Raw genomic sequence first — 13,442 nt, forward strand, 5'->3', positions numbered from 1 at the left:
ACATGTAAATAAAGGCCCCGGTTTTTAATTTGAGGAATTACGGTAATTGGAAGAAGGTCGCTACCATTGTTGGTGCTCCCGGTGGGTTTACGTTTTTTTCAAACTACCTGCTAGCTATGCTACCTAGCTTCAATCCCCTGTGTTAGCTGTCTAGCAGTTCAGTGTTCTGTTGCGGTCTTGCGTGTTGTTTTTGCTACCACCCCCCACTTCCCAAGGCAAAATTTCGCTGGCCAAAAACAGCGATGTGTTTCGCTGTATGGAAGCGTACCATTAGACAATCATTTCAAACTCATATACTCATATGATACGTACACATTGTGGACATTCTTTATGTAAGCCGAAATAGCTCAGTTGGGAGAGCGTTAGACTGAAGATCTAAAGGTCCCTGGTTCGATCCCGGGTTTCGGCAGGTGTCTTTTAATGCAGAAACTACGCCACCGTGTCATTTCGATCATAATGTCACAATCGTGGGTCATAACTATCAAAATTAAAACATAGAACTTTGAGTTTCAAGTGCGAGGCTAGATACAAGTACACATTGTTCAAAGAGATTTCAACTTCATGCTATCTTGTATGATCATCAACCTACTGTAGTAGGGCTTATCATGCAGTGTCCACAGCAAAACATAGGAAATGTATTTATCTTGTTCCAGAATGTGAAAACTAAAAACATTTTAGAGTAGAGTTTTAAATTAAATTAACACACACAGTAAATTTAATAGAAAGAGATGAGAGAATTAAACTTAAAGGTCATGTGCAGAGCCTAAGGGCACAACTTTGGGTTCAACAGGGGGGGGGTTGAGATCTCCATTTCTGAACAAAATTGAAAACTTGAGCATATCAAACACTTCATTTTCTGCATTCTGGTGAATTTTTCTGCATCAGCTTATGATGCAAATGTCTTTATTTATGGAAAGAAAATTAAAATAGATTTTTTGGGGAGTTGCACTGGCCAGTTTTGACTATTGGGGGGTTTAACTGACAACAACATGAAGCCAGGGTCACAAACTGTTTAGCAACAGAAGCACAATATGTACAAAAAAACTCAAAACCAACTTTTTGCACCTGCTGATGAAACCTCCCCCTGATGTCCAAAACTGGAAGTCAGTGAAGACACTGAAAAATCAGTCAAAAAGAAGATGAAAAACCATGTGGTGGTCATGATTGGTAATGTACAGCACAAGACCCCCCCAAAATACACACATACAGTACACACACAACACACGCACACACACACATACACACAGAGGATCCCCTTTTTTGTCAATTTGTTGACTTTAAATGAAGTCTATGAATTATGACACAAATTATGAATCAAACAAAATGTATGTATGTAGGCCTGTATTATAAAAACGTCCGATAAAGCCGCTTATTTTGTTGTTGCTGTGAATACTTCTCTGTTCAAGGAACAAATACTCTAGGCTGTAGTCTTTGCATGGCTTACTTCTGTATAGTATGCAGATTTTATAACAGCAAGGGTTTTTATTGGTGAATGCTAGAAGGGTACATGCAGTACTGAAAGGAAGTGGGAAACCCCACTGTGAGGCAAACAACAGGATTATAATGTACAGTACTACTGTGCCTTAGAAGCTCATATGATGATGCATGAGCCTGAAGGCCGCTGGGCTGTTCAGTGCTCTTCAAAACAACCAGACAATGTTGGAAGGAATGTAGACACCCTAAAGCAGTTATGATAAATCAAATCAGTCTTTGAATAACATCAGCTCAGACCCTTCGGTGGTTAGTGTAAATGCCTACAAATTGCCTCTCTGCCCACGGTTCAACATCTACCACACATGCTGCCTGCATCTGCTTGCTCTTGCATCATGACTGACCTCTTCCATCATGGACTCCATGCAACCTTGATGTCTGGATCATCTGGACCTTCTGCCCAGTTTCTACCAGTCGGTCCCCGGACTGTCAAAGACAACCTGAGATTTGAACTTTTGGATTTGAACATCATAACTTGCACAAGTACAGCTCAATGTAAATGTGGTGGTTGGTCTGCTAAATGTAATGGAAGTTTACAGAAGATGTTTTGGGTCTTGACTTAGAAAGTTCACTATTATTATCATAATTATTATTACACATACAGTTGTGTTTTAAATCAATGCGGTTGTTCCTTGCCATGGTTAATCATAAAGCATATGTGTAAATAGTATACACATAGTTCTGTATAGTCTTTTTACTATGGAAAATATAAGTAAATTGATTTTATTTCTATGGTGGTTGTCACTGTGTGTCCCAGTAGCTTAGCAATAAAACTGGTGAGATTCATATGAGAGATGGCTTAAGTACCATGAGAGCTAACTGAAACATTAATCTTAATTTCAACATCATCATGTCTGACTTTGGATGCAGTGCACAGGCCTCTGTTGCTCAGAGACGGCACACTCCTCACGAAAGCCAAAATAAAACAACGAGAAAAAGGTGTGTGTGTGTGTGAATTTACAAGGGTCAGTGTACATTCATGTCTTGTAAAACCCTTAACTTTACCCTAAACATGCCGTTCATAATACCATCAGCATATTAAACCATACTGAATGAACAACTGAAGCGTAGCCACACATTTCAGAGGTTATTTGCGCCTTCTAATTTAAGAAACTGAATGTCTAGACACTAGATGCTAAAATGCTCATTTGTTATGAATAATGTGGGGAAACAATCTAAATCTCTTATAGTTGTCAATATTGCCGGGTGTATGATATCCCATGATAGACCGATATCTGGTGGCTACATCCACATATAGCACAGGTGAGGTTAAAAGTATTTTAGCAACTCTTCCACTTACAGGAAATAAACAGGCCACAGCTACTAGTTTTGATATTTTTTTGCATTTTAATGTATGTTAAAAACAAATACCATGTAAATCTGCAGTGACAAAAGAAATACATACCAACAAATATGAATGTAACAGTGTAATACAGGTGGGAGAAAAAGTATTGAATTATTTACTGCTGGTAGCTTCATCTATAATATGTCATATTTTATTTGTTGATAATATTTGTAATTATCTAAAATTATTTCTAACTAGTAGCCTGAATAAAGGCATCAAATAAATGTATTGCAGTTAAAGTACAATATTTCTCTCTGAGATGTAGTGGAGTAGAAGTAGGCCATAAACTATAATGAAAAGAAAAAATCAAGTAAAGTAGAAGTCTCTTAAACTTGTACTTAAGTACAGTATACTTGAGTTAATATACTCAGTTATTTTCCACCACTGAAAGATACTATAATAAAAGTAACAACAACTTGTTGTGTTTTGCAGGGAGCTAGTGCAACCAGTGACGACTGTATTTTCTTACCTTTATTACGTTTTTGTACCTTTATTTTCAAGTGTCAGTACCATCTAAACGCCAATGAAATGGCGTGTTCAATCTTTAGTAGGCCAATCAAATCGCTTAATTTGTCTCCCTCGTATTTACAAGCTGCCGCCTACTTTCCTCCGTGGTTTTCGAGAGGTAAAAGAAAGTTAAGGTAGCGAAAATAAAGAGGCCATAGCTAGAAGTTTGGATGTCTTTTGCAATTTCATTTAATTTACCTAAAATCAAATAATATTTAAATCCCAACACCGTTTTCGTGAAGCCGGAACGGCATCTATCTTCACCATCAGTCTACATTTCATCGATGGTGAGTCAAAGAGCCGAAATAGCTCAGTTGGGAGAGCGTTAGACTGAAGATCTAAAGGTCCCTGGTTCGATCCCGGGTTTCGGCAGCTTAGCTTTTAATGAAAAGAGTTTAACAGTTTCATGCAAGTCAATCAAATACGTCAAGATTGTCAAAGTAAATCAACCACTAAATAAAAAAAGCAAATAATCTTTAAAGAGGCCTCAACTACAGCTTGTTAATTAACAACCTACTATAGCACACCTAGAGCCTATCATAAACTGTCCACAGCAAAACATAGAAAGTGTCTATGTCTCTTGTTCTAGAATGTTAAAACTGATAAATACTTATTAATAAATTATCAACTTGGCAGCTTTTGAGGGCACAGGCAAAATCAAAATTTGGTATGATATTTTTTTTTATGCAATACAGATGGAAACTTCTGAATCATACAGTACAGGGCAAACAGTGCCAGAAATACATGGAGATTTGCAGCATTCATCATGTTTAGCATTTAAAATGACAATAAACATCAACTTGATGAAAGAGTATTTGAAAATATTTTTTGCTTTAAATGTGTTTGTAGAGGTAATTGATTTATTATTGTATTACTGCATTTTAAGAGGACAGAACGATTTAAATAATAATGCAGAAGCAGTACATTTAACAACCAGTAGATGGCAGGACTCATGCAGCGTTTCAGCTTCCTAACAGAGACACACGCATATTAACTGAGGTAGATTGTTGCACCTGTATACACATCTTTAGGTCAGTTTTGAGAAGAGACAGATTAAGCTGTATTTCTTATTTTGAATACCCCCATTCCAAGCTTATTTTCAAAAAGTAGCTTATTCTAATAGTTAATCAGAGCTGTAGCCATCTTGTATGGGTGTCTTTGGATTGTAAAACGATAAGAAGTTGCCTACTTTTTAAATCTCTTCAATGTTTTTTTCTTTATTAGTGCAAGGTGTCAAATCAGACAAACAAATTAGACAGGTGGGACAAATCATAAAGAGAGTAATACATTTTTTATTATTTTTGTACGTTTCTGTGCATGTATTGTATTAAGGTGTGTGGTGTGTGTTCATTTGCATATGTGTGACCAGAGAAATATGCAGGTATGTGTTGGGAAGAGGAGGAGAAGATAGGAGTAATTATATAAATAAACAACATAAATAAATGCATAAAAAGGAGGAAAAGTGGTGAAAAAAGAAAATACATACTAACACATATGCATGTAATATTATAATGCAGGTGCAAGAAAAAGTATTTAGATCTGTTGCATTATTTACTGCCGGTGGCTTCATCTGTAATATGTCATATTTTATTTGTTGATAATATTTGTAATTATCTAAAAATGAAAACTAACTAACTAGTAGCCTGACTAAATGTATCAAATAAATGTATTGCAGTAAAATACAATGTTTCTCTCTGAGATTCAGTGGAGTAGAAGTAGGTTATAAACTAACATGAAAAGAAAAAAATCTAGTCAAGTAGAAGTCTCTTAAACTTGTACTTAAGTACAGTACTTGAGTTAATATACTCAGTTATTTTCCACCACTGAAAGATACTACTATAATAAAGGTAACAACACTTTGTTGTGTTTTGCAGGGAGTTAGTGCAGCCAGGGACGATTCGCTTTTCTTATCTTTAGTGAGTTTTCGTACCTTTATTTTGAAGTGTCATTACCGTGGGCCGTCCCTAAACCTTTAGGAGGGATCTGGCTCATTGCAGGTCAATTCCAGCCTCACACATTGGCTGCCCCAAGGACTTCTGGGAGGGAGCCAGTCCAATAAGAGTTACTTTTTCTTTCTGGTTGTTGTAGTTTTAGTTGTATATACAGTATCTGATTGTGTATTGTCACAGTAATAATGATGAGTGTATTTATGTTGTAGAATGTTCAGTTGATCTAATAAATATAAATTAATAAGTGAACAGTTAAATAGCTCGAGGCAACTATGGGTAACGAAAAACATTTGTTCCAGATAGTATAATCTCTAACAACTGATATAATGACAGCGTGAAAGGTATGTTAATATGATGGGTTTGTGCCTGTATGTGCGAATGCAGAAAATATACATATATACACATACATTCACACACACACACACACACACACACACACACACACACACACACACACACACACACACACCACACACCAGAAATGCTTTTTAAATGTACCTACATTTGATGGATAAAAAAGTAATGTAAGAGTAATGTAATGCCAGCTAACCAGTAATATGCAGAAGGTAGCAGAGACAATTTTTTTTTTAAATTGAATATGTTTGTGTCATTTCTAGCTGAAACACTTTGGTGCAAAATAAGCAATTATGTAACAAAACAACACATACTTTAGGTCACATCCGAGATAAAATCGTACCAGGAGATACTCAGCAGGACTGCAGCAGGTTTGCACACCATCTCTCAGCTGTTCCAACCTGTCGTTGTGTAGATGCATTAGAGCCACGGTCCAAGAGAACAGGTCCAGGCCACGGGGCACCAAACAGGTCAGGGATTTGCGTCATTCCCATTGAAACCTGAATGAATGGCCAACCGGCTCTTTGTGGTGATGTGATAATCAGCAGTGCATTGATAATGAACAGACAGAGAGTGGTTCCGAGAACCAACAATGCAGGAGATTGCCAAAAGGGGATAGGAAAGGTGCAAAATGTTCTGTTGAGCTGCAGGGTTGTGTGTGTGTGTGTGTGTGTGTGTGTGTGTGTGTGTGTGTGTGTTGTGTGTGTGTGTGTGTGTCTGTACACATATTTATAAATCCTCCGAAACCCTCCCACAGAAACATAATTTTTCTTTAAAATAAGTGTTTTTTTAATACAGTAATGTACTGTGACCTTGCATGCATGCCTGCTTTTGAAACACACTGCCATTGTGTTTGAGGGGAATGATTCTGAGCTTATAATGTGTGTGTACGTCAATGCACTTCTGATTACTTATTTGTCACAGATCACAGACTAATTTTGAGTCTTTTTCTCTAATGGATGCTCTGTGTTGCTATGTAATTTGTCTCCATGTAACATCCTGTGCTGTTGGTTATGCAAGATCTCTCTCACTCTCTCTCCCCTTTGATTGTGCCTTGCACTGTGTGTTTCCACTGCTGTAGTACGGTTTCCTTGTGGCTTTGTTTCAACTGCCCTTGGAGACCTTCAAAGAATGCCTGATGATGCCAATCAAGCTCTAAACCCATTCAATTAGGTGGTTGAAAGAAATCTGCAGGTGGAGTACAGTCCAGACAGCTAAACGGATGCATGGTTGTAGTTTCAGTTCCAAGCAGCTCCTACAGATGCCCCAGCCAATCTGGCATTGCATGACAATATGGCCTCGCCTCAACATATATAAATAATTACAGTAATGCATAGTTACAGTAATGCAATGATAGTAAGCGATGGATGATATTGGTTAAAGTTAGCTGTGTAAAGTTTTCCCACACTGACAATTTTTCTAATATTTCTACCACAGCCATGGAATGTAGTTCAGCTTACTGCACCACCCTCTGCAGGCTGGGTGATCCCTCTGGTTGCTGTTCCCAATCCAGGCTGCCTAGCAGGGAGCTTTCTGCAGTACAGGTGAAAAACTGGAATCCAAATAATTATTTGTAATAATATATATTTTCTTTAATTACACAACATTGATGATAGGCTTAAGTGCCTATAGGTACTGTAGAAAGCCATGAGGTAGCCATCCGCTCAAGGATTCCCTCTGCCACATTCCAACATTAAAACATGAGGTATAAATACATGAGTATATGAACATATCAACAATTATTATAGTTGTAACAGCTTAGTTTTGTAGGCACCATAAAAAAGGTATGTATAAAGACTCTGGCCATCCAATATGTTATTGTAGGCCCAGCTTAATATGCAACTCTAGGTCATACAATATCTAAGTCCCTGCTCCATCTCTTTTTCAGCTGAGGGGTCATTGGCCTTAAAAACGTTGAAGACCACTGCTTTAAACCCAATGAGGACTTTGCCATGGCAAGTACCATCAAAAAGACTCTTCGCCATGGTAAGTACTATCAAAAAGACTCTTTTCTTCTACAAAACGTAATCCTACCAGTTGTAAGTTGGCAGAGCGCCACCTACTGGAACCGTCATTCTTCCCTTTCTTCCCCGCTTATGTATACAAGGAGAACTGGCATAAACCAGTTATTCACTTAATCAGACTAAGACCCTGGTCACTGCTGTGCATGTAAACACACGGTTGTGGTGCATAACAGTCAAAATATAGAAAGTAAGAGAACAGAAAGAAAGGTAATTAATATTCAGTAGTTGTTGCATGACTCAAAGAAGTGTGTTCCTAAATGGGAGAAATCTGGCATGCAGAAAAGTCTTCTAAGATGGTCTTGTGACAAAACCCACCATTATGCATACAGTCCAAATGTAACTTGGGACGGTTGTATAAGGGAACAGAGTATGACCTTACTTTTGTCCTTTGAGACAAAAAGGAGGCATTGTCTTTCAGACTGACTGAGTAGAAATTAACGAACCCACTCACTGTTCCAAGAACAAACTCCAAGGACAGTGGGGGGGCTTGTTTCTCTGTGTAATCTGTGTAGATGCTGTTGTTCAGATTTGTGTTGCTCTTTCTCTGAACGGCGCTGACCTTTGCAAATGCCTGGGTGCTGATTTACGTCATTAAGTCAAAGCTGCAATTGAGAAAGGTTTGCAATTGTTCTCTTCACCAAACAATGGGGCTGCACTTTAAGTGATTGTGTGGGGAAAAAATTGTACAATTCCAATATCATCAAGTCAGCTTACTCTGCTGTGGAAAAATCATCCCACTAGTTAATACATGTTTCGAAAATGCATTTTACTAGGAGGTCCTAGATAAAGTACTAGAAGAGTGTAAGCAAGGAAAACTAATAAACTATACTTTTTTTGTCATTCCAAGTACTGTGCTGCTTGCTTGAGTTCCCAACAGTTTAACTTTTTAATACATTTTAATAAATATTCTCTGCCTCTGTTGCTACTGTTGCTTCTATCACTCAATGTAGGAGCAGTTCACTAGCGCCTTGCTCTGCATGTTTCAAACCAGATGATGAAGATCACAGACATCATCTCCTGGAGATTGACGCTATCAGGTGCACAGTCTGAAAAATGTAAATGCAGCAGCACATTCACAATCACAAGTTTCTATGCTTCTACATTTCATATCCATCCCCCATTGACTCACAGAAGTTGCGAGGGTAATAACTGAGGTTATCGTTACCCAATGCACGCACCATGCCAACATGTCAGCAGAGCAGTCACAGTATTCATTGTGTTCAACATGATTCCTTCTCTGATGCGAATATGTGTGTGTCATTGTCAGTGTGTGTTTGAGCATGTGTACCTTTTTTGTTTACGTGGGTGGTGCATTTGTTTTCCACCATCTGTCAATCTGTATAATACTGTAAATGAGGAAATTTAAAATAGAAGCTAAGTAATATATGCAGGAGAGAAACTGAGATGAGAAGTTTACACTGTAAGGTTGTGTCCAGGAATCAAACATTTACATAAAGAGAAAGTGTCTCCTCTCTCTCTCTCTTCCCAACACACACACACACACATACACACAAACACACTACTAAACCTATTGGCAGGATTGAGTGTCCCTCTAAAGCGTTTGCCTATTGATATCTGTCTGGAGTGTGGGAGGCCTGGCAGCTCGTCTTCCCCACACTCAAGTTCATGACCTGTTACACTGATCATCAACCATTATACTGGACCTAAAACAGATGTAGTTTTTATTGGTTGGTTTTAATTGTGGTTTGTGTATAACATTAGAACAACAGTGAGCTTTTTAAAGTGCACTTGTTTGCTGTCTAAAGTTAAGAGCAGTGTGTGAGAAATTGAGGGTATGAAAGGAGCAAGAATAAAAGTACCAAATAAGCAGTTTGAAGACAGTAAGGTAACATGTATATCCCGTGAATTGCGTTTCTTTTCCAAACGCAAATGTGCGTAAGGTAAGTCATGGTTAGCCAATTTCTTGGACAAATTATTTACAACATTAGCTACAGTAAATAACGTCAAGGGTAGTTGGGGAAACATTGAGTTGAGGAAAAGACTGTGGTCATGTTTGCAGTCACCCGATTACATTTGGTTTGTGCAAGTGCAAGAATTTGTGCAACTTAAATCAATAAGTAGGTTATCTTTGGTTGTATCGTGGTAGCAACATTTATAGCTTTTCTGGACCTATCAGAGTGCTTAAACTCCCCAAGTGCCATTTTTCTTGTTTATATTCTAGGCAAGGCAAGGCAAGGCAGCTTTATTTGTATAGCACATTTCAGCAACAAGGCAATTCAAAGTGCTTTACACAAAATCAGTTAAACAGATAAAACACAAGTAAAAACAGTTAAAAATCACAAGCATTAAAAACCGGTAAAACACATGAATAGACAGTTAAAAACAAAGAGAAACATAAAACACAAGAATAAAATTTACAGTGCAGCATAAGAAATTTAAAGAAATGATTAGTCATTTAAAGAAAGGCAGCATCAAATAGAAAGGTCTTCAGCCTTGATTTAAAAGAACTGAGAGTAGCAGCGGATCTACAGGTTTCTGGGAGTTTATTCCAGATATGAGGAGCATAGAAACTGAAAGCTGCTTCACCCTGTTTAGTTCTGACTCTGGGGACAGAAAGTAGACCTGTCCCAGATGACCTGAGAGGTCTGGGGGGGTCATAGTGTAGTAGCAGATCAGCAATATATTTTGGACCTAAACCGTTAAGTGATTTATAAACTAGCAAGAGTACTTTGAAATCAATTCTTTGAGACACAGGAAGCCAGTGTAAAGACTTCAGAACTGGAGTGATGTGATCCAGTCTCTTGGTCTTAGTGAGGACTCGAGCAGCAGCGTTCTGAATCAGCTGCAGCTGTCTGATTGATTTTTTAGGGAGACCTGTAAAGACCCCGTTACAGTAGTCAAGTCTACTGAAGATAAAGGCATGGACAAGTTTTTCCAATCCTGTTGACACATAAGTCCTTTAACCCTTGATATATTCTTAAGGTGATAGTAGGCTGACTTTGTAATTGTCTTAATGTGGCTGTTAAAGTTCAGGTCTGAGTCCATGACTACACCAAGATTTCTGGCTTTGTCTGTTGTTTTTAACATTGTTGTTTGAAGCTGAGCGCAGACTTTTAATCGTTCCTCTCTTGCTCCAAAACAACCACCTCAGTTTTTCCTTCATTTAATTTCAGAAAGTTCTGGCACATCCAGCCGTTAATTTGTTCGATGCACTTAGTCAGTTTTTGTATTGGACTATAGTCCCCTGGCGATAAGGTTATGTAAATTTGTGTGTCGTCCGCATAACTATGGTAACTTATTTTGTTTTTCTCCATAATCTGAGCCAGTGGAAGCATGTAGATGTTAAACAGAAGAGGCCCCAGAATGGAGCCTTGCGGAACTCCGCACGTCATATTTGTACGCTCAGATGCATAATTACCTATAGACACAAAGTAATCCCTATTCTTTAGGTAGGATTCAAACCAGTTTAGTACTGAGCCAGAAAGGCCAACGCAGTTTTCCAAATCGGTCTAGTAGTATGTCATGGTCGACCGTGTCAAATGCAGCACTGAGATCAAGTAATACTAAGATTGAAATTTTGCCATTATCTGTGTTAAGGTGGATGTCATTAAAGACTTTGACAAGAGCCGTTTCAGTGCTGTGGTGTGGTCGGAAACCCGACTGAAAGGTATCAAAACTGTTGCTTAGTGACAAGAAATGGTTGAGTTGTTGAAAGACTACTTTTTCAATGATTTTACTTAAAAACGGAAGGTTTGATATTGGCCTATAGTTGCTCATTAGTGACTTGTCTAGGTTGTTCTTTTTTAAGAGTGGCTTGATTACTGCAGTTTTCAGGGCCTGTGGAAAGATACCTGAAAGAAGAGATGTGTTCACAATCTGTAGAAATCAGAAGTCAAACAATTGGAAACATTTTTGAAAAGTCCCGTTGGTAGAACATCAAGGCAACAGGTCGAGGTTTTCAGATGTTGAATAATGTCCTCCAGGTTTGTATGGTTGATCGTGTGAAATTCTGTCATATTGGAACTATTTTTGCTTGAACACTGTGACAACACATATCCTGGACTTGATATGGAGGCACTGACTGTTTGTCTAATCTTTTGAATTTTGTCTTTGAAGAAGGAGGCAAAGTCATTGCAGGCCTTGGTAGATAAAAGTTCAGATGCTACTGGTACTGGAGGGTTTGTTAACCTATCAACAGTAGCAAACAAAGCTAATTCTAGCATCTGGCCCCAGGCATGCAGCTTCTTGCAGTCCATCATTTAGCTCTGTTAATCTCCCAAACCTTTGATCTGGGAGCTCTATTACACAGACATACAGTACAGAGGTTTTAGCTGGGAAAACTAGGGTGCTCTTTATGTATATGTTTTCTAAGTTTATTTGTCTGAACTGATTTACCTTTCTACGGCCTTTCTCGGGGACCCTATGTATAGGTCTATACACCTTTGTCACAGAGACATTTTGGAAGTACAAACATGTACTGTGTCAAAAAACCTTAGATCAGATCTCCTTCGTGCCTCTCACAGTCTGTTTGACTCAAGGAAGGTGGCAGTTCCATTAAAGATTGGTCGATATCGCCACAGGAGTAAAGAAAAGCCTTCCTCTGAGATTAAAAATGTAGGGAAATAGACAATTGTCACTGGATATGAACAAGATGAAACCACATCAGGGTTGTCTTGTGTAGCGAAAGTAACACTGCCGGCACCTTATTTCAGGCCCAAGTATCAAAGCATGTCCTAGGCCGGGAGCCAACAGTGCTTCTTTGACCTCTCTGCATAATTCAAGTACTTATCCAATCCAGCAGGGTGACTGTCAGGGCTATCGTTCCCCTTCATGGCCGATCGGGACTTACCAGTTAGTCACCCTTTCTCAGTCATGGAAAGTGTGACGAGTTTTAATCTTGAGACTACATATGATAATCTCCTCACCGGCTTAATTTTTTTGATTAGTAGCAGTGAAAGGAGAAGTATGGTGGATTGCTGGCCTATGACAGGGAAACCATTTGGACGGAGAAGTAGAGCGTGGTGTTTGTGATTGAGAAGGTACTGAGCACGAAGGGGTTCCATTCAACAAGTGGCCGACCTGCTCAGGGCAGCTGTGGCACTATCCTAGGCCTTTGCCAGCCACATTTCTCCCTCCACCTCTCTCCATCTAGCTCACATCCTACCTGCCTGACAAATCACCTTTCATGCCTTGTCGGATACTACTCATGTATGTGTGTACATGCGCTGTGTTTTAGGTTCCGTTACTACACGTGAATTACTGAATTCTAATTTTTCACTGACGCATTACAAGTTAAGTTGTGGGGTTGGCCTCTGGCGGAAACACTGTTATGGTAGAAGAGCTCAGTGGCATGGAAACAACAGTTTCTATTTGGGTGGGTTGGTTTTGTTTTTGTCTGTGTGTGTCTTTAACCCTGTTGACCTTTTGTTCAACAACATATACAGTCATAACTGTCACAACTCTGAAGTGGTGTTCATGCATCTCTTTGTGTTTTGCAGGTAGACAGAGCCCAGCAGGAGTTGTCCTTGAAGCGCACTAAACCAGGACAAAGGCATTTGAGCTTCAGGTAGATAAGGACCTCACTGGTCCTTTGTCTGCAACTCACCCTCCTTAATTCCCTGCTTTAATCATTTTTTTTTCTTTCTCTCTGCCACCAGTCTTCCTCATTTGTTTTACTAGGCCAGGTCATTTTAGTGTTATGTAAGCACTGGACTGGGAGGTGCAGATGATGATATGGATAGATGTGGATCCAAACGTCCAGGGGGTAAAAATAAGCCTGTTCTTTGTGGTCCACTATGTTGTAACACCAAC

The 13,442-nt window shown here is 38.9% G+C and overlaps 2 non-coding genes across 2 annotated transcripts; both read left to right on the forward strand.

The window, feature by feature from the left end:
• Positions 1 to 336: 336 nt before the first annotated feature.
• Positions 337 to 409, forward strand: trnaf-gaa (transfer RNA phenylalanine (anticodon GAA)). The gene has a single exon. It is a non-coding gene; the product is annotated as a tRNA-Phe (tRNA).
• Positions 410 to 3,642: 3,233 nt separating this feature from the next.
• Positions 3,643 to 3,715, forward strand: trnaf-gaa (transfer RNA phenylalanine (anticodon GAA)). Its single transcript has one exon. It is a non-coding gene; the product is annotated as a tRNA-Phe (tRNA).
• The last annotated feature ends 9,727 nt before the right edge of the window (positions 3,716 to 13,442 follow it).

The sequence above is a fragment of the Etheostoma spectabile genome, chromosome 4 (genome assembly GCF_008692095.1).
Source record: "Etheostoma spectabile isolate EspeVRDwgs_2016 chromosome 4, UIUC_Espe_1.0, whole genome shotgun sequence".
In the NCBI taxonomy this organism is placed as follows: domain Eukaryota; kingdom Metazoa; phylum Chordata; class Actinopteri; order Perciformes; family Percidae; genus Etheostoma; species Etheostoma spectabile.